A 23333-nucleotide genomic window follows, 5' to 3' on the forward strand; every position below is an offset into this window, starting at 1 on the left:
CTCTTTTGTTTGCTCTACCGCTCGAGAGGCGGTGAGGGGTGGCCACTATTTTCCATGCTAGATGTGTTATTCTCATGATGAGTGTTTATTCACTTGTCATTGCACGAGGGTACGACCCAGTTCTGAAATGAAAAAAAATGAATTTACTTTTTGTTCTCAAATAATAAATTCCTTGGAAGTGTTGGTTTGGAGGGTACCCGTGGATATGGACAAACCATGGAATGTGAATGTAATGGTGGAAAAAGGAATAAACTTTATTTTTTGTTTGTGAATCGCCTATGATGTATCTAGCATGGAAAGTGTTGCGAGCTCTAGCTCGTTTTCGTTGGTGGGAACAGTATGCCTCTCAAAATGTTTTTATATCTCAATTTTCCCTTTGAGCTCTCGCACCTCTACAAATCCCTACTTCCCTCTGCAAAGGGCCTTTCTTTTACTTATGCAATTTTTATTTTGAATTTGTGTCTCCATCTTGTCTCATAAAGCACCAACTAAGGGGCACTATGATCGTATTTGAGCATTGGGTGTAGCTAATATTCGAATGTGTTTCATGAATGGATCAATGATTGAGCATAATGGGCTAGGGATAACTTTCTTTAGTGTTAATATTTTGAAAGACATGGTTGCTTGTTGGTATGCTTGAGTATTACAGTCTTCATGTCAAAACTACACTATTACTTTGAACCATATAAAAGTCCAAATGTCCATGCTATAAAGAAAAGAAATGTGATGAACATGTTACGCAACACTCTATATCAAAAATTCTGTTTTTATCATTTACCTACTCGAGGACGAGCAGGAATTAAGCTTGGGGATGCTGATACATCTCCAACATATCTACATTTTTTGATTGTTCCATGTTGTTATATTATCATTCTTGGGTGTTTTACAATCATTTTATAGTCATTTTATATCATTTTTACTAACCTATTGACATAGTGCCCAGTGCTAGTTGTTGTTTTCTGCATGTTTTTCACATCACAGGAAATTAATACCAAACGGAGTCCAAAGGCAGCGAAACTATTGTGGATTTTTTTGCTCCAGAAGACATTCAGTGGGCCTGGAACGCACCTGAGGGGAGCTCCGATGGGAGCACAACCAACCAGGGCGTGCCTGGGGGCCCAGGCGCGCCGTGATGGGTTGTACCCTCCTCGTTGGCCTCCCGCACCGCCTATTTGCTCTATAAATACCCCCAATATTCCAGAAACCCTAGTGGGACAAAAATCAATTCCAGCCGCCGCAAAGTCCAAAAACAACAGATCCAATCTAGACACCATCACGGAGGGGTTCATCATGTCTATTGGTGCCTCTTCGGTGATGCGTGAGTAGTTCCTTGTAGACCTATGTGTCCGTAGTTAGTAGCTAGATAGCTTCCTCTCTCTCTCTCTCTCTTGATTATCAATACAATGGTCTCTTGGAGATCCATATGATGTAAGCCTTTTACGGTGTGTTTGTTGGGATCTGATGAACTATGAGTTTATGATCAGATCTATGTTTTTATCCATGAAAGTTATTTGAGTCTTCTTTCATCTCTTATATGCGTGATTGATTATAGCCTCGTATTTCTTCTCTGATATTTGGGTTTTGTTTGGCCAACTTGATCTATTTATCTTGCAATGGGAAGAGGTGCTTTGTGATGGCTTCGATCTTATGGTGCTTGATCCCAGTGACACAAAGGGAAATGACACGTATGTATCGTTGCTATTAAGGATAACAAGATGGGGTCTACTTCTACATAAATAGATCTTGTCTACATCATGTCATCGTTCTAATTGCATTACTCCATTTTTCCATGAACTTAATACACTAGATGCATGTTGGATAGCAGTCGATGTCTGGAGTAATAGTAGTAGATGCAGGCAGGATTCGGTGTACTAATCTTGGACGTGATGCCTGTATAATGATCATTGCCTGGATATCGGCATGATTATCTGAAGTTCTATCAATTGCCCAACAGTAATTGTTTTCCCACCATTTGTTATTTTTCTCGAGAGATGCCACTAGTGAAACCTACTGCCCCCGGGTCTCTTTTCATCATATTTGACTTTGCGATCTATTGTCCTTTGCTTCTATTTTCAGATCTATTAAACCAAAAATACAAATATACCTTGCTGCAATTTATTTGTTTCGTGATCTTTTTATCCTATCTACCATTTTTACCTCACGTTATTTGCCTATCTTGAGGCGTTGTACCCAAAAGGAATTACTGACGCCATTGTCGGGGAAGATCAAGTCAAGATAGTCTCCCGCCAACGTGCCAATCTCTGGCGCCGTTGCCGGGGAAGGATTGACAACCCTTTTAACACGTTGGGTTGCGAGTATTTGTTATTTGTGTGCAGGTGTTGTTTACGTGGTGTGAGGAGGTTCTCCTACTGGTTCGATAACCTTGGTCTCATCACTGAGGGAAATACCTACCGTCACTATACTTTATCATCCCTTCCTCTTTGGGGAAATACCGACGTAGTTCTAGTAGACATCACGAAGCAAACTGCTCCTGATTATTGAAATTCCTTTGCTGGCCTTGTTTCCTCTCTTGCATAATTTGAAGCAGCATGTGAGTACTTGCATTGGTCCCAGCCATCAATGCTTTCAATGCCTCTTGAGGAGGTGGAGGGAGTGGCGGAGGGTCATCCTGATCTCCATCACGATTCGGATTCTGGCGAGTTGATGGAGCCATCCTCGAGATGGACAACAACAATATACCACATATAAAGGATGAAGCTAATAAGCTGAGTCAAAGGCTTGAAATATTACAACATAAAATCATAGAAATTTGCATTCGAACTACAATTAGTAAGAATGTTTCCACAAAATTAGTGACAACATGATAAGATTCGAAAGCCACTTGCAATTGTCAAGTTTGAGCTAGAACTGCTCTGAACAAATGTATATCCCAACATACATTCAGAGAAATAGTTTCCTTGATGACTACATAAATTCCCACCTAAGAACTCCCGAAACTTCCAGATATGCAATCGGATCCACGGATACAAGGAGGAAAACTGCACACAACTCCTAACATGATACTACAATCCAATGTAACACATCCGTCAACACATAACCAGAGTCTCACAAACTCATCTTTCTCGAACCCTCGAAATCACCATGATGCCAAGTATGGCAATACATCTAGACTCTCTCTACCAGTAATACAGAGGCCATACTCCTCTCGCCACTACTAGTATTTAAGCAATTTTGAACATCCTCCGTCGTGAGATACTAAGAAATCTGAATGATAATTATGTGCTCAAGAATCTCGTGGAGCTCAACTCCATGGAAGAAATCAAGTCAGACAGGAGGCATCAATTCAGAAATCCATCACATCGGTATCATGTAGAGTCCAAAATACCTGCGTGATCCTAGTTTTTTTTTAGTGAGAAGAGGAGAAGAACTAAAATTCCTAAGTCGTGAACCTCACTAGAGGAGGGAAGAGTAAAAAGAACCCTACTCTCTGATATAACCAGGACACAAAATAGTTTTTCACTAGACTCGAATCAGCCAAGTTCGATCAATCGAAGGCTCCTATGGTCGCATGGCTCTGATTACCAACTTCTAATGTCCAACATGCGACACTATCCATATTTGGGGACGAGGCCTTAATATGGATAGAGGCGCATCTTAGTGTTTCGCAAGTACAGAAATCATCACAATACATTTATAGAAAGATGAGTATATGGAATTGGCTAACACTCGCCACAAATTAAGTTACAAGCCACACAACATTATTTCAATCATCCATGAGAAAGAGTCCGGCTACAAACAAGATGAACGACAAAATGCAATGACTCTGCCTTGCTGGCCCACGAGACGATCAAGGTCCTCTAATCATCAGGGTACATCATGTACATGTGACACTGCGTTCATCGAACTCCCACCGAAGATGCGTAGCATCAAACGCCTCTGGATCTGTGGTACCTGGACCTGTGGTGTTGTAGTAATCTATGATCCACATGAACTTAGCAATCTGGCGACCATGATATCGGAATTCATCAAGTTACTAGGCGTGGAAGGATAAGTGTTGAGATTACTGCAACACTAAGCATATATGGTGGCTAACTTATGAGAACATAATGTAAAGTGAGTGGTCTACGCATGACGGTTGTGAACCAGATAATGACCACCAAGTGATCCTGAACACCTACTTATGGTTTTCATAACCCAACGGTGTCCTAAGTCGGAGAAGCAACTCGTGAAAGAGACAGTCACGGTTACGCACACAGTTGGCATATCTTAATTAAGTTTACTTAAGTTTTCTAGAACCGGATGTTAAACAAAGTTTCCAAGTTGCCACATAACCACAGGAAAGGCTTTGCGAAAGATATTAACCCTGCAGGGGTGCTCCAACTAGTCCATCACAAACTATCACAAGCTTCTCTAGAAAGAAAACCTCAACCTCGACAAAGACCAAAGTATCACCGATATCCGAGTGCACAATACATTCGCTAAAAGTAAGACAAATCCAGCAAGATCGCTCGATAGGCCAGATCCCAATACGATCTGCGTGCATCCCTATCTCAAGGCACTACCGGATGGGTCTAGCTACGAGTAAAACCAAACCTCGAGTTTCCTCACGGTGGCCCCGCAGGCAGCCCGTTTTGGACCAACAGTCATGAGGAGCATTGGCCCGGGTTGTTGATTAAGATCCACGGGTTAGTGATACGTCCCAAACGTATCTATAATTTCTGCTTGTTCCATGATGTTTTGGGTGACATCGTTATATGTTTTGCTACACTTTTATATCTTTTTACACATACTTGGACTAACCTACTAACTCAGTGCACCCAGTGCCAGTTTTTGTTTGCTGATGTCTTTTTTGCACGGGCTTTTACCCAAATTTCCAGAGCCCCAAAAATCCTAAAAAAATATATAAAAATCAGCGTGACAGAAGCTTTCACATCACCAAAGATGGGCCAGAGGGGACCCAGGGCTTGCCCAGGAGGCCACCCTGCGCGGCCTGGCGCCTGGCCGCACCCACAAGCTGCCTTGGTGGGCCCCACCTCCTCTGATGCCCTCCTTTGGCCTATATTTACCCCTCCGATCGGAAACCCTTGAAGCATATGCAGAATCATGGATTTCTCCATCGTTCCACCACTCCAGCGCTTCCGAGATCGGGAGCGTCAGGAGACCTCTTCCGACACCCTGCCGGAGGGAGGATTGACCTCCGCGTGCTTCTCCACCGCCACGGACACTTCCTGTACGTGTTGTGAGTAGTCCTCCTTGGACCATGAGCCCATGACCAGTAGCTATGTGATGTCTTCTCTCCAATCTTGTGCTTCAATGGTTAGTCCTTGTGAGGTGCCCTACAGGATCAAGGCATCTATGTAATTCTCTTGCTTTTGCTATGCTCGGTTTGTTGGGATCCGATGGATTATGAGATTATTTTCAGATTGTTATGAGTTCTATATTTGATTATCCTTTTATATTATGTTCCTTAGTAATTCATGCATCTTCTCCGTTGCTCTTTATTGCTTTGGCCAAGTAGTAGATCGTAACTCCAAGAGGGAGCGTTATGCATGATTGTGGGTTCATCCCCCGTGATGTCTAGCTTGAGTGACAGAAACATGAGACTAGGGGATGTGATGTTGACACCATGGAGAAAACAACAGTGCTTGTGACCACGCTTGCAAGGATTGTTTATCGTACGCATAGTTCGTTAATGCAGTTGTCTGATGCTTTGAGTTTACACTTTGGGTGGGGCTCACAACTTAATACCAGCGAGATGTTCAGGATAGATATCTCAAGGTGGATGATTAGTAAGTAGATGATGATGAATAAACGGTCTACTTGTCTTGGCGTACTGCCCATTACTATTGAGCATCTAACTTCCAAGTAGCATAATTAGCATTGTGGTGTGTTTATAATTCCGTCAATTGCCCAGCTGTAATTTGTTTACCCATGCATAGTTGTTTATCGCCTTTTGGGAGAGAAACATCACTAGTGAACATCATGTGACTCAGGTCCATATCACCACCATTGCTTACACCTCCACCATTTACTGCTTTCATTTACTTTTCCGTTCCAATCACTATCACTATTCCCGCTTGTGTTTTGATCCATTGCAAACTATAAGGCCGGAGAGATTGACAAGCTCTGTGTACTCGTTGGGAGCAAAGTTATTTGTTGTGTGTGCAGGTCCACGTCTTCTGCTAGCGCCAGGGTGGAAGACACCTGCTTGTTGAGCCTAGGAGTCCTCCTGGTTCAATTAACCTTACAGTCTCCGTGTAAGGAAAATTTTCTGCTAACTACATCTCCACCTTCCACTTGGGGTAACCAATGAGGGGCGATAAGTATATACATCAACTTGTCAACACTACCTGTTGTTCTGTTTTTTCCACATTCTGCCATGTTTTCGTTTTCATCATTTTGCAAATCTTAAGCTTGCTTTTCCTTTGCAAAACACTTTTGGCAATCATGAGAAACAGTAGATTTTCATGAAAATCTTTATTTCTAGTAGGTAATGAATTATTTTATCATTGGTACTAACCACTCTAATCAGCTTACGATGAGTATCGTATGAAGGGATTTTCCAAGTATGATGGAAGATGATGAAAATAGATCCAGGATTGTCAAGCGCTCAAGCTTGGGGATGCCCCCTTGCACCCCCAAGAAATATTCAAGGAGATGCAAGCTTCTAAGCTTGGGGATGCCCCCGTGCATCCCCTTCTCTATCAGAAATCATCAGTTCGTCCATCTCCATGCTATATTTTTGTCACTTCATATGTTATGTGCTATGCTTGGAGCGTCCTGCTCTTTACTTTTTAGTTTGTTTTAGTTTTTCTTTCTGTTGATAACAAGTCAGAACCTAGTCTTCCTTGTTTGGGAGAGAAACACGCTCCATTCTACTCTAGAACACAACATATGTTTTCATGCTTATCCTTTTTGTGTGTTCTTTATCTTTACATAGCTGATGTCAGGCTTAGCTCTGAATTTTCATGTTATATCTTTTTAATAGCTTTTATTTAGGTTGATTTTGGAACTCTCTTGAGTTAACATGCTTATCTTGTTTAGAGAGTTGGCTCGTCGCACTGAGTTGTGTGTCTTGCATGAGTAGGTAATTGAGGTTACTATTTAAGTATAGTAGTAACTTGCAATAGTTTTGAGGTATTGATTTGAGTAATTTTTGGACTATTGGTGCCAAGAGCTTGAGCCTATTAGTGATAGGTGTCGTATTTTGGGAAATTCGTGTGCTTTTTAAACACTAAAAATTAGTTGAGAACTATAGCTACTAGACTGGTCGCTAACCTCTCGAGGGGTTGGAATATATAGAGTACCCTCACATTACCATGGGTCGAGGATGCGCAAGGATAACCAAACCCCAAAACACTCCACCTCGGGGTACTTGTCTCTTTGTGAATTTCCTAACTAGATAGAGAGTTACCGATAATAAGTGTACGAGTTCTTCGGACTAAGCGAGTATTCGATTGTTGTCTCTTCCACCATCCATATTTTGCTAGCCTCTTCGGTACCGTGCATTGCCCTTTCTCACCTTGAGAGTTGGTGCAAACTTCGTCGGTGCATCCAAACACTTGGCATGATACGCTCTGTCATCATAAGCCTCATTATATCTTTCCTCAAAACAGCGACCATACCTACCTATTAAGGAATTTCCATAGCCTTTCTGAGATACATTGCCATGCAACATCCGCCATATCATGACTTGATCTTCATGTCATACATGCTTTTGCTTGATCGAGGATCCGCATGCTAGTTGGTCCTTGCCCTTATTATTGCTACATGACGTGCTAGTTTCATTGCATATCCTGCTACACTCGGAGAGACATACATTTGCATATATCATGATAGTTTTCATTTGTCTTTATGTGAGTACTTCTTATAAAGTGTGAAGATCTTCTTTTTATCTTTGCAAAACATAAAGTGTTGCCCTTAAGTAAGGAAAAGATCCCAAAGAGGACAAATGAGTAGAGAAGGGGCCACAAAAAATTAAAAAATAAAAAGAAAGAGTCAAAGCGGCCACAAAAAATTAAAAAATAAAAAGAAATAAAAATAGAGAAGGGGGCAACACTACTATTCCGTTTGAAAGATCCACACTCGTACTCCATTGTTATATTTGTACTACATAGAGATTATCATTCATGCATAACTATGTGGGGACCCTTACACTATAGAACTTGGCTTGTATATTCCAATGATGAACCTCCTCAAATGAGCTCTAGGTCTTCATGAGCAAGCAAGTTGGATGCACCCCCACTAATTCCATTGGAGAGCTTACTTAGCTCATATGTGCATCTGTTGCATGACGATCCCTACTCCTCACATCATGTCTATCATTTGGCTTTGTCTCGCCTATGGTTGTCCTCATTGATGTGAGACTTTCACACATTTTTCTTCCTTCCCCATCAATATTCTCTTTGCCATCCTAAGTGCCAACATATCATGCTTGCCCTTATCCATTGCATGAGTGCTCAAAGTCGAATGGGAGAGGATCATTTTGACTTGTGCCTCACTAGTGGTCTGGGGATGAGTCAAAATAAGATTTCGAAGGAGACCAAGTGTGAGGTTTAGTAGATTGAGTTCTCAAACTAAAAAATATTTTATGCTCTAAACTCAACTCCCATTTCTTGCACGCAACAACCATTCGGAGATATTCGACTCACGAACAGTGAGGGCTCTTGCACCTTTATGTTCTTACTTTGCAAAACTCAATACTAGATATAGACTCTTGCTTGTTATTGTCTTGACTTGAATTGCATGTCTTACTTTCTTTACTTTGAAGTTCTCATATGTGTGTTAGCATGTCACCACGGAAATTATTTGTGTTATCATTTAACTACTCGAGGACGAGCAGGAATTAAGCTTGGGAATGTTGATATGTCCCAAACGTATCTATAATTTCTGCTTGTTCCATGATCTTTTGGGTGACATTGTTATATGTTTTGCTACACTTTTGTACATTTTTACACATATTTGTACTAACCTACTAACACAGTGCACCCAGTGCCAGTTTATGTATGTTGATGTCTTTTTTGCAGGGGCTTTTAAATAAATTTCCAGAGCCCCAAAAATCAGGAGAAAAATAAAAATCAGCGTGATGGAAGCTTCCAGATCAGCGAAGATGGGCTAGAGGAGAGCACGGGCCTGCCCAGGCGGCCACCGTGCACGGCCCCTGGCCGCGACCATAGGCCGCCAAGGTCGGCCCCACCTCCTCTAACGCCCTCCTTTGTCCTATATTTACCCCTCCGATCGGAAACCCTTGAAGCATATCCAGAATCGCGAATTTCTCCATCGTTCCTCCGCCACAACTCTTCCGAGATCGGGAGCATAAGGAGACCTCTTCCCGGCACCCTACCGGAGGGAGGATTGACCTCCGGGAGCTTCTCTACCTCCATGGATGCTTCTCGGACGTGACGTGAGTAGTGCTCCTTGGACCATGAGTCCATGACCAGTAGATATGTGATGTCTTCTCTCTAATCTTGTGCTTCCATGATTAGCCCTGGTGAGCTGCCCTACATGATCAAGGCATCTATGTAATTTTCCTGCTATTGCTATGCTCGGTTTGCTGGGATCTGATGGATTATGAGATTATGTTCAGATTGTGATGAGTTATATATTTGATTATACTTTTATATTATGTTCTTTAGTGATTCATGCATGTTTTCCGTTGCTCTTTATTGCTTTGGCCGAGTAGTAGATTGTAACTCCAAGAGGGAGCGCTATGCATGATTGTGGGTTCATGCCCCCTGGTGTCTAGCTTGAGTGACAGAAACATGAGACTAGGTGTGGAGACCCCGACTTATGATTCGAGATCGCCGAATGAACGTGCTCAGTGATCCCAGAGATCAATGCTCACCGAACAGGCAGATAATGAATAATAAGAGGCTTACATCCATACATACCGTTTGATACAACAAATGACCTTATCCATCAAGTCTTACATATACAGAGCCATGCGGGCCAACACAGCAAACTTGACCAATAGCGGAAATATTGGTCGAAAGCATGAATCCATGCCATCAGCCTTAACCTACACGCATTCTGACTAGGAAACGTCCTAGCTCGCAGGAACGTCACCAAGTTACTCCTCACCATAGCATGTTCTCTCATACCTGGTCAATGAAATAACCAGTGGCAAGCCAATGAATACTTTGAATGTACTTGCGAACAGCCCATGATATGGATACTGCAGTTGGTATGGTAACCAGTAATGTGCAATATTGGTGGATAGCACCTTAATTGTAAATAAACATGATCATGGATGGTTGTGCAACATAATCTAGATGGTATTTAGAAGAACAGGTTACAGATATCAATATATCTGTCAAGGGCTGAACACTCCGGGTTCACCCAATATGCCAAGTCACCAAACTTGGTCATATCAACTCTTTCATATTAACACCATTAAACACACACATACACTTGGTTTATGCGGAAATGACTAGACGTAGTTTAAGCAGCACCACCCAACTGTCCTTGACCGTTGACACGACTATTCGAATAGTTTTACACTCTGCAGAGGTTGTACGATGTACCCACGAGATCCGGGAAACTTCCATGTCATCCACGACTCGCGGTATATAACATACCCGAGGTAAGTACCCGATCAATACCTTTCCCCTTACGATACTAGACAAAGGGGTCAACTCGATTTGTACCTAGCCCACATGATGTACGTCTTACGATCACCGACTCTGGACAGTATCATCCATGCAGGGACGAACAGTGTGCCCAGAACACGTAAAAATGGCATAGTCACCCTACCTGGCACGACCCCGTCACGAGAGTGACCACACATCACTCCCGCCACTAGTAATGTGGCTCTATGCTAGCACCGACCAGAGTAATCAACAAAGCCCCATCCCATAAAGGTGTAACGTGGTCGCACATGTAAAGTTGGGACGGTTGACACATCATAAATCTAATCCCATTTCTGAAACCACTTACACCAAAATACCCGGTGCACCACTTCACCAAAAGTGGCCACCTAACTCATCATCACCCTCGGGCATTAGTGGCACCCGACGGGGTTTTCATAAACCTTTGATTTTATAACATCATCATGCTCATGCTACTATGCCTAGATCTACTTGTCAACATGATATTAGCGTGACCCTCATAGGTGGTAGGATCATGCTCAAAATGCAAGTGCTCCGGAGGAGCTATCGGTAACATCACTTCAATGATTTACCGAATACTTATGATCACATGCAACGGAAATATTTTCACTACTAGCATGCAATTATAACATATGCTCAGACATGGTCAAAGGCTGCTTGCCTTTGCTGTCCTAAGTCCTCGGGGTCTTCGAGGTCTTCCGATCCAACTCCGAGTACTCTATCTACTCCGTCAACTAACGTCGTTAACAACACAGTAAGCCATACAGCAAGCAGAAACAAAAGTGCTATAAAAAAATAGGAGTTATATTTTTCTTGGACCTCTCTAGTCATAAGAAAAATACATGAAGTTTGCCGTAGGAGGTTTGGATCATCAGAGAATTTTGAATGGATGGAAGGAGGAATAAGTGAGCTTAAAGGAAGTCTACACAAAGTTCCATGATAAAAATGAGTGTAGTCACTCGTTTAACAGAGCATAATTTTAGAAGATTTAGGAAGTTGTTTCACTGGATTTGGAGTTGGCATGAATATTCTAGGGATTTTATAGCATGGAATAAATAGCAAAAGGGAGCTATTTATTTATTGCAACAAAATATGTCATAGAAAAATGTTGACCAAGGCTTCAAAAATAGGGAATGATATTAGATGGCTCTAGAATTTGGAATCACTCCATTTGGAGTGGATTTGAATCCTCTAGGATTTTTTAAAGGGGGGATAGAAGCATCCCAAATATGTATTTAAATATAAATACATTATAAAAGTTGTTTGGGAGAAATGTGCAAAGCACATATTTGGATACGTCTTGATTTTAGGGACCTGCATCAATTTGAATCAACATTTTTGGAGTTAGAATGATTTAACTAAAGATATTTTAAATTTTTGATAAAAGGAAATAATGAAAAGAGGGCTTATCCACATGGCTATCTTGCGCCCACCGATGCAGGGGAGCAATTGGGCCGATCCATCAGCTCGGCCTGGCGAGGAGTGGCCACACAGGAAGCGCCCAGCGCCCTTTACGCCTTCCATGCGGGGAAGCGCCCACCGGCCAGGGCGCGACCACTTATCACAGGGGGGGCGGCTCGAGGAAGCTTATAGGGGGCCCACTTGTCGGGTTCACCCCCTACCTCCTGCCCGCACAGGGGAGAAGAAGGGGGGGCCGATCCAGCGAGGCCGACGCCTACCCCCGGGGCTGCTTCCACTTCCGGCGACGGCCCGGCCACCGACGGCCGCGGGGCGAAGGCCGCACCCCTCTGGGGAGGCCAGCTTGGTCGGGGAGCACCATGGCGACAGGGCCACGACCATGGCAGAGGCCGCAGGGGGGTCTCCCTAGATGGGGATGCTCCGACGACGGGAGGGACAGGAGGGAGCATAGGGGGTCTACGGGTAGCTCCGGGCACTCCCACGTAGCCGGAGAAGGAGAGGGGGGCTGGTGAGTCTAGGCACGCGCATGGCCGAAGCGTGGCCATGGTGGCCATGGATGCACAGGAGAGGCTCAGGCAGCCTCGGGCTGGGTTGGGGAGGTTCAGGAGGATGCTGGGAAGTGAGGGGAGAAGAGGTGAGGCAGCAGGGGCTCGGGGAGAGAGGATAAAGGAGAGGGGCGACGTGGTGGAGCTCGGGAGCTCTCTGGATGCTCCTTGTGCATGGATGCCACACACCTCAGAGGGAGCTTGGAAGCTAGCTGGTGGGTGGAAGCGCTTGGAACGGTCAAAAGGAAGAGTTGTGACATGCGGAGACATGGAGTGGCTGCCTGAATTGAGCTGTGGGGCAAGGTTGAGGTGCAGAGCACCAGTTTTGCATGCCAGGGTGGTGGCACCATGGCCAGATGTGCCCACACCAGCATCTTGATGAGTCAAAGGTGTCTGGGATGTGGGGCATGATATCTGGAGGGTGAGTGAGGAGTTTGGTCTCTAGTGGAGTTGGTTTGAATGGCCTTTCATTGAGGTTAACTCTGTAACAGCAAAGTTAGATCTAATGAAAGTGGGTCTGAAATGGGGAGTCTTGGGGAAAACTTATGTCTGGCAGTGTTAGATATGCAAGGACTACAACACTGCCAATTTTGAGCTCTAGCAAAGAAGGGTAGCTAGAACTTGTTGTACAAAGCTACAATTCAGTCAGAAATCAACTTGTAGATGTGCTGCTCATTTTTCCTAGATGAGCATGCCATCTATTGGTTTGAGATGATGCATTGACATAATAGAGGAACCCTGGAAGAATGTGGGGGCTTCGGTTTAATTAGAAATGGGGCAAGAGGAGTAAAAATGATAATTCCAAGGGTAAAATGAGAAGTAATTACCAGGGGCCCCTCTCCAATAATTGACCAGTGGTCATGGCAAAGCTACTGGAGTAAAAAGGTAACTGGGAGAGGTTGTGGTAGGAATTTGAGATCAAGGGTAAAAGTGGAAGGGGCCAAAGTAGCCACTTTAGTGAGTGCACACAAGGTGTTTGATGAGTGTTAGAGCAACCAGACGAACTTCAATGGATATGAAACTTAACAGGATCAAATAATAGATGAAAATAAGCTTGGACACCAAATTTAGGATTTGGGGGAGAAGGTTTCCAATGTAGACTTGGAAAACCCATGAAGTGAGCAGAAATGGCTTTCTGCTTACAAAACTAGGCAAATCAATTCCCACAAATCCAATATTTGGTTTAGGGGGATTATTTGAGCATTAACGCATGCCCAAAAACCTTGGGGTCAATTGGAGAAACTTTACAATGTAAAGTTTCCCAAAGCCAGAAATCAACAGAGAGCGTTTTGTGGGGCTTGGGACAAGTTCTTATATTATCCTTGATGCACCACTTGGTGTGGATGCATTATTGGAGTATCAGAACATGTCTACCAAATTTGAGCACAATTGGTGACACTTGACAATGTAGAGTTGCTCAAATTTGGATCTGGGCAGATAGGGTTTTAGAATAATTAGGGGGATCAAATCAACTAGGATTGATATGAAACTTGGAAAGATCATCACATATATCATACGTGATATACTAGAATTTTACAGGAATTTATGGAGAATATTTCGTATAGAAATATTCCAAAAGCTTGAAATAGGCAGGAAGGGTTTGAAGGGGTTTGCCCAATATTTTGAACATGACCATGTGTTGAAACTCATATATATGGAATATATATATATATATATATATATATATATATATATATATATATATATATCGACTTAGTTTCCCTAAATTTTCTTAAATATTTTGAGAGCAATAAAAATAACTTCCCTTCATAAGAGACCATTTTTGGCCTCACAGGAAGGCATTTAAATAAAATAGTAAAATAACCTTTAAAATAATTTTATTGTGGTTTGGGGAAGTCATTTTGATAATGGATTTTAAAAATAATTGGTGCAAAATAAATTCCCTAATTTGAGGACTTCTAGTACAAATCTCATCTAAGGGGTTTTGAAAGCTTAATTCAAAGAAATGCTTTTTGGTGAAAATAATATTTGGTAAAAATAGTTTCTGGTCCTAATCACATGGCATGATCATTAGGCACGAGTTTTGGGCTAAGGAAGTGAGTCTCGAGAGTAATACGAATTATTGAGAATCAAACACAAGCATACCAGCAAGCAAGCAAACAACAGTCACTTCAAACATCACAAGCATTCACAAAAAATTTAATTGGTCCTAATTTTTGAAATAAGTTAATTAGTCAGGAAAGTTAAACACAAGGTGTTACACTAGGGGATGTGTTGTTGCCACTAGGGAGAAAACAACGATGCTTGTGACCACGGTTGCAAGGATTGTTTACCTTACGCATAGTTCGTTAATGCAGTTGTTATTTGCTTTGAGTTTACAATTTGGCTGGGGCTCGCAACTTAATACCACCGAGATGTTCTGGATAGATATCTCAAGGTGGATGATTAGTAAGTAGATGCTAATGAATAAATGGTCTACTTGTCTTGGCGTACTGCCCATTATTATTGAGCATCTAACTTTCAAGTAGCATAATTAGCATTGCGGTGCGTTTATAATTATGTGAATTGCCGAGCTGTAATTTGGTTGCCCATGCATAGTTATTTATCGTCTTTTGGGAGAGAGACATCACTAGTGAACATCATGTGACTCAGATCCATACCACCACCATTTCTTATACCTCCACCATTTGCGGCTTTCATTTACTTTTCTGTTGCAATCACTATCGCTATTCCTGCTTGTGTTTTGATACTTTGCAAACTACAAGGCCGGAGAGATTGACAACCTCTCTGTACTCGTTGGGAGCAAAGTTATTTGTTTCGTGTGCAGGTCCACGTCTTCTGCTTGCGCCAGGCCAGCGGACACCTACTTGTTTATCATCGGAGTCCTCCTGGTTCAATAAACCTTACAGTCTTCGTGTAAGGGAAACTTGCTACTGACTACATCTCCACCTTCCACTTGGGGTAACCAACGTGGGGCGAGAAGTATATTCATCAACTCGTCATCAGGTAGCTATTCCCTATGCATTTTTATTAAGTTTTATCAAATGTAGTACTAATATTGGGACTTGCCAGAAGAGCCTTAACTCAAAACAAATTATCAAGGGGGTCCCCATAACAACAGGAAGCGTGTTAGGAGCACTCAATGTGAAACATAACACCGGTAACCGAAACTAGGGAATAAAAAGGGAACAAAACACCAATCAAAACGCCAAGCCTTCTACCTTTTACCAAGTATATAGGTGCATTTAATTAAAATAGCATAACTAAGATTATATTCAAAATTTTCCATGTTGGCACATGGATCAGCCTGCACGTGCAACTAGCAATGCTATAGGAGGGTTGAGCAAGCGCTATCTTAGACAATCAATAGTTGCTAGGTTGTGGAGAGGTTAGAGGCTTTTCATGGCAATGTTTGGAGGTTATGTATTCAGGTGGTAGGCAACAATAAATAGTGAAGCGAAGTGAGTCATCTAAGAACACCTAAATTAGAAGCGATATCAAGGTCACAATCATCTTGCGTGTTGGTTGTTCAGGGGGATAAATAGTTGGGTCCTCGTAGACGTTCCCTACGGGATCCTCATACTTAGGCTCGACACCCGGGTCTAACCAAAGAAAAACATCACCAAATAAACATATAACCAAAGTGCAATGTGCAACCAATGATGATGCATGATCAAGTTGATGCAAATAACATGGCAACCCTAAGGTAGTCATGTTTCTCAAGCAATAATTAAGTCCATTAGCATGTTGGACAGAACCTCAAAATTAGTTATTTGAACATGCATGGACATGTCAAATACGAATGCTCCTCGTAAAAATTATGCGACATCATAGGTAGAACATTGCAAATATAATAACGGAACTCATAGTACCCTCATGGCAACATACGAACGGTACCGGAGACAAAAACAAATATAAAGAAGGCCATGAGTTGTTGCTTGGTATTCTAAGGATGCCACTGGATTGGAAATGAAAATCTAGCAAGAATAGACCCAAAGATCATGCAAAACCATTGGGTATAGCGCCTACAAGTCACAAGCAATCAAACACACAATCTATCCAAAAATAGCAACTTGCCATATTCCAAAACACACAACAAGAGCTACAGCAAGTTTCAAAGCACAGCCAAGGCATGGACATGGAGTATACAACATGCTCAACAATTCATATAACTACAACAACATGAATGGAAGCAAGGATCAATGGCAATTGAGCTCACAAGACGGCGTGTTGAAATAACTTTTAGGGACTTAGTGGAAATTACAGTTTGCACTAGCAGCTTTAAACCTGATGGCAAGTTGACAGCAATAAAACTCTACTGTACAAAAAATTTCATGGCATGAAATTTAATAGTTTGATAGAGCGAAACAACTACTACAAAACACTCCCACTAAGTATGAGCTGAAACAACACACAATTCATGGTAGCATCCCCTTAACATTGCATGAAAATAACACCAGATTCATAGACTTGGTTAAATTTCACAAAGGGGGAATCACAACAATTTACAACATCATAGCATATTTGACAGGAATAATAACTAAGATGCAAAACCTAATTGGCAAGGTGCTGACACCATTTGAAAGAGGGCAACACACACTATAATTCATGGCATTGGACCAACCACAAAGGATCAACAGATTCATGGGAATCATCAAGACAACATGGCAAGAAAATAACAAATTCTAACACTTGAAATATTTGAGCACATAAAAACAGCTATATCATCTTAGCATGTTGACACCTAGAAACCCACAAATCCACAAGCTTATCATGACAAGGAAAAATATCATGTCCTAGTACCCTTAAAACACTACCACATTCATGAGGACAAGTTTACCAAAAAGTGCAAGGATTAAATCATGCAAAAATAACAAAATTGCTCCTTCACACAAAATAACATTTTCACAAAGTTGCTCCAATGGCCAAACTAATGGTACCATTGGATTCACTAGATTTTTCTACCCCCAAATCATCTATCATATGCCTATGGTCCAATGGACAAAACTCCAACAATCAAACACGAAAAATCAGCATACTCACTTATGACTTAGTATATACCAAGTTTGGCATATCCTAAACTATAACTGCGAGGTCAGGAAAATAACCAATTCTAGCATTTTTTTCCTTAAAAGGAAATAGTCTCAAACACTGAATTAATGCACATAAAAGAACACCAGTCCCAACCTGGCATGGTCATGAGGAGCCTTACGAGAATGACACGTGGGCCCAGGGCCCACCGTTAGTGGATCAATGCTCAGAACAAAAGGGGGGGTTTAACTGCCGTGGGGGGATTCAAACCTCGGACCTCTCGATCTAACAGGCTCGGTCAGACCAACTCGCTACCGCGTGGCTTGTGACCAATGGGAGGGGCTTGGCCCCTCTTGGCACTTCCGCACGGGGTGACGGCCACCAAGTGCCATGAACAACGGTGGCGAAGAGGTCCCATGGTGGTGGAGCTAGGCAAACAGGAAATGAAAAAAATAAAGGCCCTATGTCCTACACATCGGTGCAGGTGTAGCAAAACCAAGCACGCAAACAGTAGGTCACCGGGACTACACCGGTGACCATGCCGACGATGAAGCTTTCAGGCTCAAGTGGGCATGCCAAAACAGGGTGCAATCAAGAGGAGAAACATGTAGGGGAGGTGCTCATGCCCACGTAGAGTTGGTTAGAGGAGTCGATCGAGCTCGGGGATGACCGGGAGAGACGAACTAGGACAACAACCTCCCGGTCCGAGGAACAAGGAGATGAATGCGACGGTGCCTTGACGGTCCACAACAATGAAGAGGATGCCAAAGAGGAAACCCTAGAGACCTTGAAGATGCACGCGGTGGTGGGGAAGACGAAGATGACGGACTGACGGTCATGACGCTCCCGAGAAGACGACTAAAGCTGCTTGGGGTTACAAAGGAGAGGAGCTCGCGATCCTCTCGACCATGGCGATGACTTGACGATGAAAGGCCACCGCGGCAGCGTAAGGAGGAGGAGGGGAAATGGAGCAAGGAGGGAACTGTAGAGCACTAGGGCGTGCTTACAGGGGGCAGAGGATGCTCCCGGCCGTCAAACCAACCAGGAAACCAATGTGGCTATGTTGGATGGAGTCTGTACCAAGGAGGAAGAAGGCATGAGTGAACCGGTGCGATGGGCTTCTAAATGTGAGTCTGCTCGGCTGGAAGCTGGTTTGGCGTCTGTAGCGCTGCTGGGCTGCACGGCTCATGGGTTGGCTGCTGCAACTCTCTCTCTCTCTCAGAAAAAACATAAAGGCTTGCCTTTATTTAATAAATAGCACCAAACAAAATAAATATCCACGAAGTTGAAAGGAATACAAAGGAAGAGAAAAATAGTTTTGCACTCACAAAAATCAACGCTATTCTATACAAATGGTTTGGCCATTTTTAGAGCACATAAAATAAATCGCATATGATGCTATAGGAATCTGTTTTTCCAAAGAATCAAAATGGAACAGAATAGAACATGGCTAAGAGCCTATTTTAAAATGCTTGTCAGAATATTTGGAAGAAGTTCAACATTTTATGAACTTCATTAGAGCAAGTAATATCAGCATATATCTATCATTGGAATTAAAAGGGGTTTTTAGGCATAGATTTAAAAGAATTTGTAATATGATCCACACACTACAAAGCTCACTTCCATGCACACAAACCCCACACATACACTCACACTCAACATCTCACTTCAACACAAGGCATGATGGAACTTATGAGATGAGGATATGAAGCCATGATGCAAATGACATGAAGCAAAATATTATTACTCAAACCACATGATGGTAAATATGGAGGTCATACATAGAATATTACAGAGGTGGAAATAGAATGCAATTGGACTGTTACACGTCCGATCGTGATCGTATGGTTCGAATCAGAGAAAACCCCATAGGTACCCCATCTATACAAGGGAGTTACCCAACCTACATCTCTCCTAACCCTAGATTTGCCTCGAAATCCGTGCATCCACCACGGCCACCTCTCATCCTTGTCCAACTGCTATGTCGTGTGAAGCACATACGGGGCCCGGATGAGTCGTGCTGCTGCCCAGCTCCACCCACGCCCAAGAGCCTCCCCGCCTCCCACAGCCTCCCCGCTGTGTCGCTTCACTGGAAAACCTACGCTGCCTTGCGCCTCGCGCCTAGACTGACCGGAGCCCCGTCGCTGGACCAGATCGTCGGTCGCCCCTCTTCTTCCCTTTCTTCTCCCTGCCTCTAATCTCTCTATTATCTCCCCGTTTCTCCCGTAGGAGCTCAGTCATGGTCGTTGCTCTCGAGGATATAACCCGTTGTAAAGGGCCGGGTCAAATCATATGAAAAGACACGAAGATGGGCCGATAGATTTATCGAGTAGATCGTCTTATGGCCCAACACTACGAGATGGCGATTCAAGGCCCAGAAGGAAGCAGACGCGAGGAGTTTACCTAAACTTGGGAAGTAAGACAAGATGGAGTTATAGTAAGTCACGGGCGTTTATTTGACCCAAACTAGGTTGTAAACTCGAGGCCTCTACCTGTATATAAAGGAGAGCCCTCGAGTCAGAAATATCACGGAAGAAACCCTCGAGAGCTAGTTTAGCAATTCTGCATCCTTGTAAATGAGATCCCCATCAATATAGACACAAAAGTAGGACGTAGGCTTTTACCCACATTGGAGGGGCCGAACCTAGATAAATCCGTCTCTCGTCCCTAATCAACCCCTTCGAGTCGCCACACCGCAATGATGGCCTCATCACTAAGTACTACCTCAAGGATATCTGCCGTGACAAAACCACGACAGTTAGCGCCCACTATGGGGAAATCTCAAGGTGGAGTTGAGTTCTCGGAGGGAGCTCTTCCGGGGTTCGTGAGCTACGTGGAAGGTCATATGACCAAGATTTGTCGTGGAAAGATCTACATTGACGATCCGAGTTGGGGCCCAGACGCCGACTCACTCAAGTACAGGTACCGAGTCCCCTTCGGCAAGATCCACATCTCCGTAGGCAAGATTAACCAAACAGTGCTTGAGTCGGACATCTGCAGCGACGTTGTCAAACCAGCTCATCGCACTCACTCCAGCTAGAGCAGGGCTGATCAGAGTTATGCTATGGCGAAAAGCACCAGTTTAGCCCATCTTCACGCACACACGGATGTTGAAGGCCAAAGCACTAACAAGCGAAAACGATTAGATTCTGGGTCAGAAACTGTGGTCACTACCAATGTTCGTTCCAAAACCAATGGTGGAGCAGCCACCCCAAGGACCATCAGACGAGCAATGTGCCCGATTATGAGGCCACACTCAAGGCACCTTGCCCCAAACACGGGACTTGGGATAGGCCAGCTAAACAATCATGGGAAGACTGTCGTGTCATTCAGGAGTTCCAAAGGCGGATTCTTGAGAGGCATGTGGATAAACATCCGGGTCACGATACCCCTGGCGGGTCATATGGAGACTTTAAAGAGCCAAGCTGTAGTCAGTATCATGTCTTCACCACCAATGCTTGAAAGCGAGGTATCTAGGTCAAAAAGAGAGCTATTGGCATGGTTGAATGGGAGAGCCCCGAATATCTCCACTGGTGTGAGCAGCAGATCACTTGGAGCCGACACGATCACCATCCACGGGTTGACAATCCCACAGAGCTGATGCTGGTGGTGGTGCCTCGGGTGGGTCGTTACAACCTTTCAAGGGTCATTATGGACGGAGAAAGCAGCATCAATCTATTATATTACGACACCTTTCGGTGGATGAATCTCCTCGACAGCAGCCTGGAAACTTTGACCATTGTTTTTCATGGCGTTGTACCCGGGAAGTCGACATACCCAGTTGGGAAAATCAAGCTTGACGTGGTCTTTGGTGATGAACACAACTACAGGATCAAGCCCTTAACTTTTGAAGTGGTGAAGATACAAAGTCCTTATCACGCTCTTTTCGGAAGATCGGCTTATGCACGTTTCATGGCTCTCCCCTGTTATGTTTATCTCAATCTTAAAATACCGGGGGCCAATGGCCCTTTCACAGTAAAGGGAAACGGAATGACAGCTCAAGAGTGTGAAGGGGTGACGCGGCCTACACTGAGTCGGCCTGTGCTGCGAAGGAACTGAAGTTTTACACGGCTAATGTCGACCCGACAGATATGAGTCCTCTCAAGAAGTTGACTATTGAGTTCGAAAACCAACTCAAGTTCAAGCCGACAGAGGATACTAAATAGATCGATTTCGTCCCACGCAACTCATCCAAGCAGTAAACCATTGGGACCAGTCTACATATCAAATATGAAAGCACGCTCATCGAGTTCATCTGTGAGAATTGGGACATCTTTGCATGATAACCTTCTGAGATGCCTGGAGTACCGAGGGAACTTGCTAAGAACCATCCTAATGTGGATCCCAAAATGAAACTAATACGGCAATACCTCTGTCGTTTTAACAAGGAGAGACGCAAAGCTATTGGGGAAGAGGTGGCCCGGCTCCTAGCTGCTGGTTTTATCTTTGAAGTTTTCCATCCTGAATGGCTGGCTAACCCGGTGCTTGTTTTGAAGAAAAATGGCACCTCGCTCATGTGTGTAGATTATACGGATCTCAACAAAGCTTGTCCCAAGGACTCCTTCGCCCTTACGTGCATCGACTAGATTATTGACTCTACGGCGGGTTGCGGGCGTTTGTGCTTTCTAGATGCATATTCATCTTATCATCATGTCAAAATAGCTAAGGAAGATCACGAGAAAACAGCTTTCATAACCCCCTTCTACTATGTTTCTATGCATGTTGGGCTTAAAAGCGCGGGGGCAACTTACCAGCAATGTGTAAATAATTGCCTTCATTCACATATTGGGTGCAATGCTCATGCTTATGTTGATGACATCGTTGTGAAATCTAAGAAGAAGGAATGACTCTCGGATGATCTCAAAGAAACATTTGATAACCTTCGAGTTAACTACTCGGATTCTTAGTCTTCATAATCTCAAAGACATAATTGCCTTCATTCACAGATGAAGCTTAACCCGGCAAAGTGTGTCTTTGGGGTCCTTGCCAGCAAACTACCCGGATTCTTAGTCTCTGAAAGAGGCATTGAAGCCAACCCTGACAAGATCAAGGGGGTGACCTCGTTGGGTAAGCTGGCTAACATATACCAGGTTAAACGACTGGTGGGCCGCATCATATCATTGAGCGAGTTTATAAGCCGCATAGGGGAGAAGGTGACCCCTCTCTATCAGTTGCTGAGGAAAATAGCCAATTTCATTTGCAATGACACAGCTAACGAGACTTTCGGAATAGTCAAGAGGCAGTTAGCTGAACCGCCGGTTCTAGCCGCCCCGACCGACAATGAATCCATCCTCCTATACATTGCTGCAAATTCCAAAGAGGTAAGTGTTGCAGTTGTCATCGAATGAAAGGAGGAAGGAAAGCAATATCCAGTCCAATGGGTCGGTTTATTTCGTTAGTGAGGTTTGACCCTATGCAAGCAACGGTACCCACATGGGCAGAAGCTCGTCTTTGGGGTCTTTATGGCAAGATGGAAGCTGGAAAATTACTTTCAGGAGCACCCAATCACTGTGGTTCTTTCAGCACCCCTTGGTGATAACATACAAAATCGAGAGCCGAGTGGGCGGATTGCTAAGTGGGTGATTGAGATTAGTCTGCATCAGGTGAAGTACATGCCTCGAACGTCTATCAAGTACCAAGTATTGGTAGATTTCATCAACGACTAGATAGAGTTGCAAATTCCAGAGGACAGGCGAGACAAGATGTACTGGACTCTTTATTTTGATGGGCCCAGATAGCTAGAAGGATCTGGGGCTAGGCTCATGTTAACTTCTCCACGAGGTGAAATTTTTTGCTATGTTCTATAGAT

The sequence above is a fragment of the Hordeum vulgare genome, chromosome 3H (genome assembly GCF_904849725.1).
Source record: "Hordeum vulgare subsp. vulgare chromosome 3H, MorexV3_pseudomolecules_assembly, whole genome shotgun sequence".
NCBI classification, from domain to species: domain Eukaryota; kingdom Viridiplantae; phylum Streptophyta; class Magnoliopsida; order Poales; family Poaceae; genus Hordeum; species Hordeum vulgare.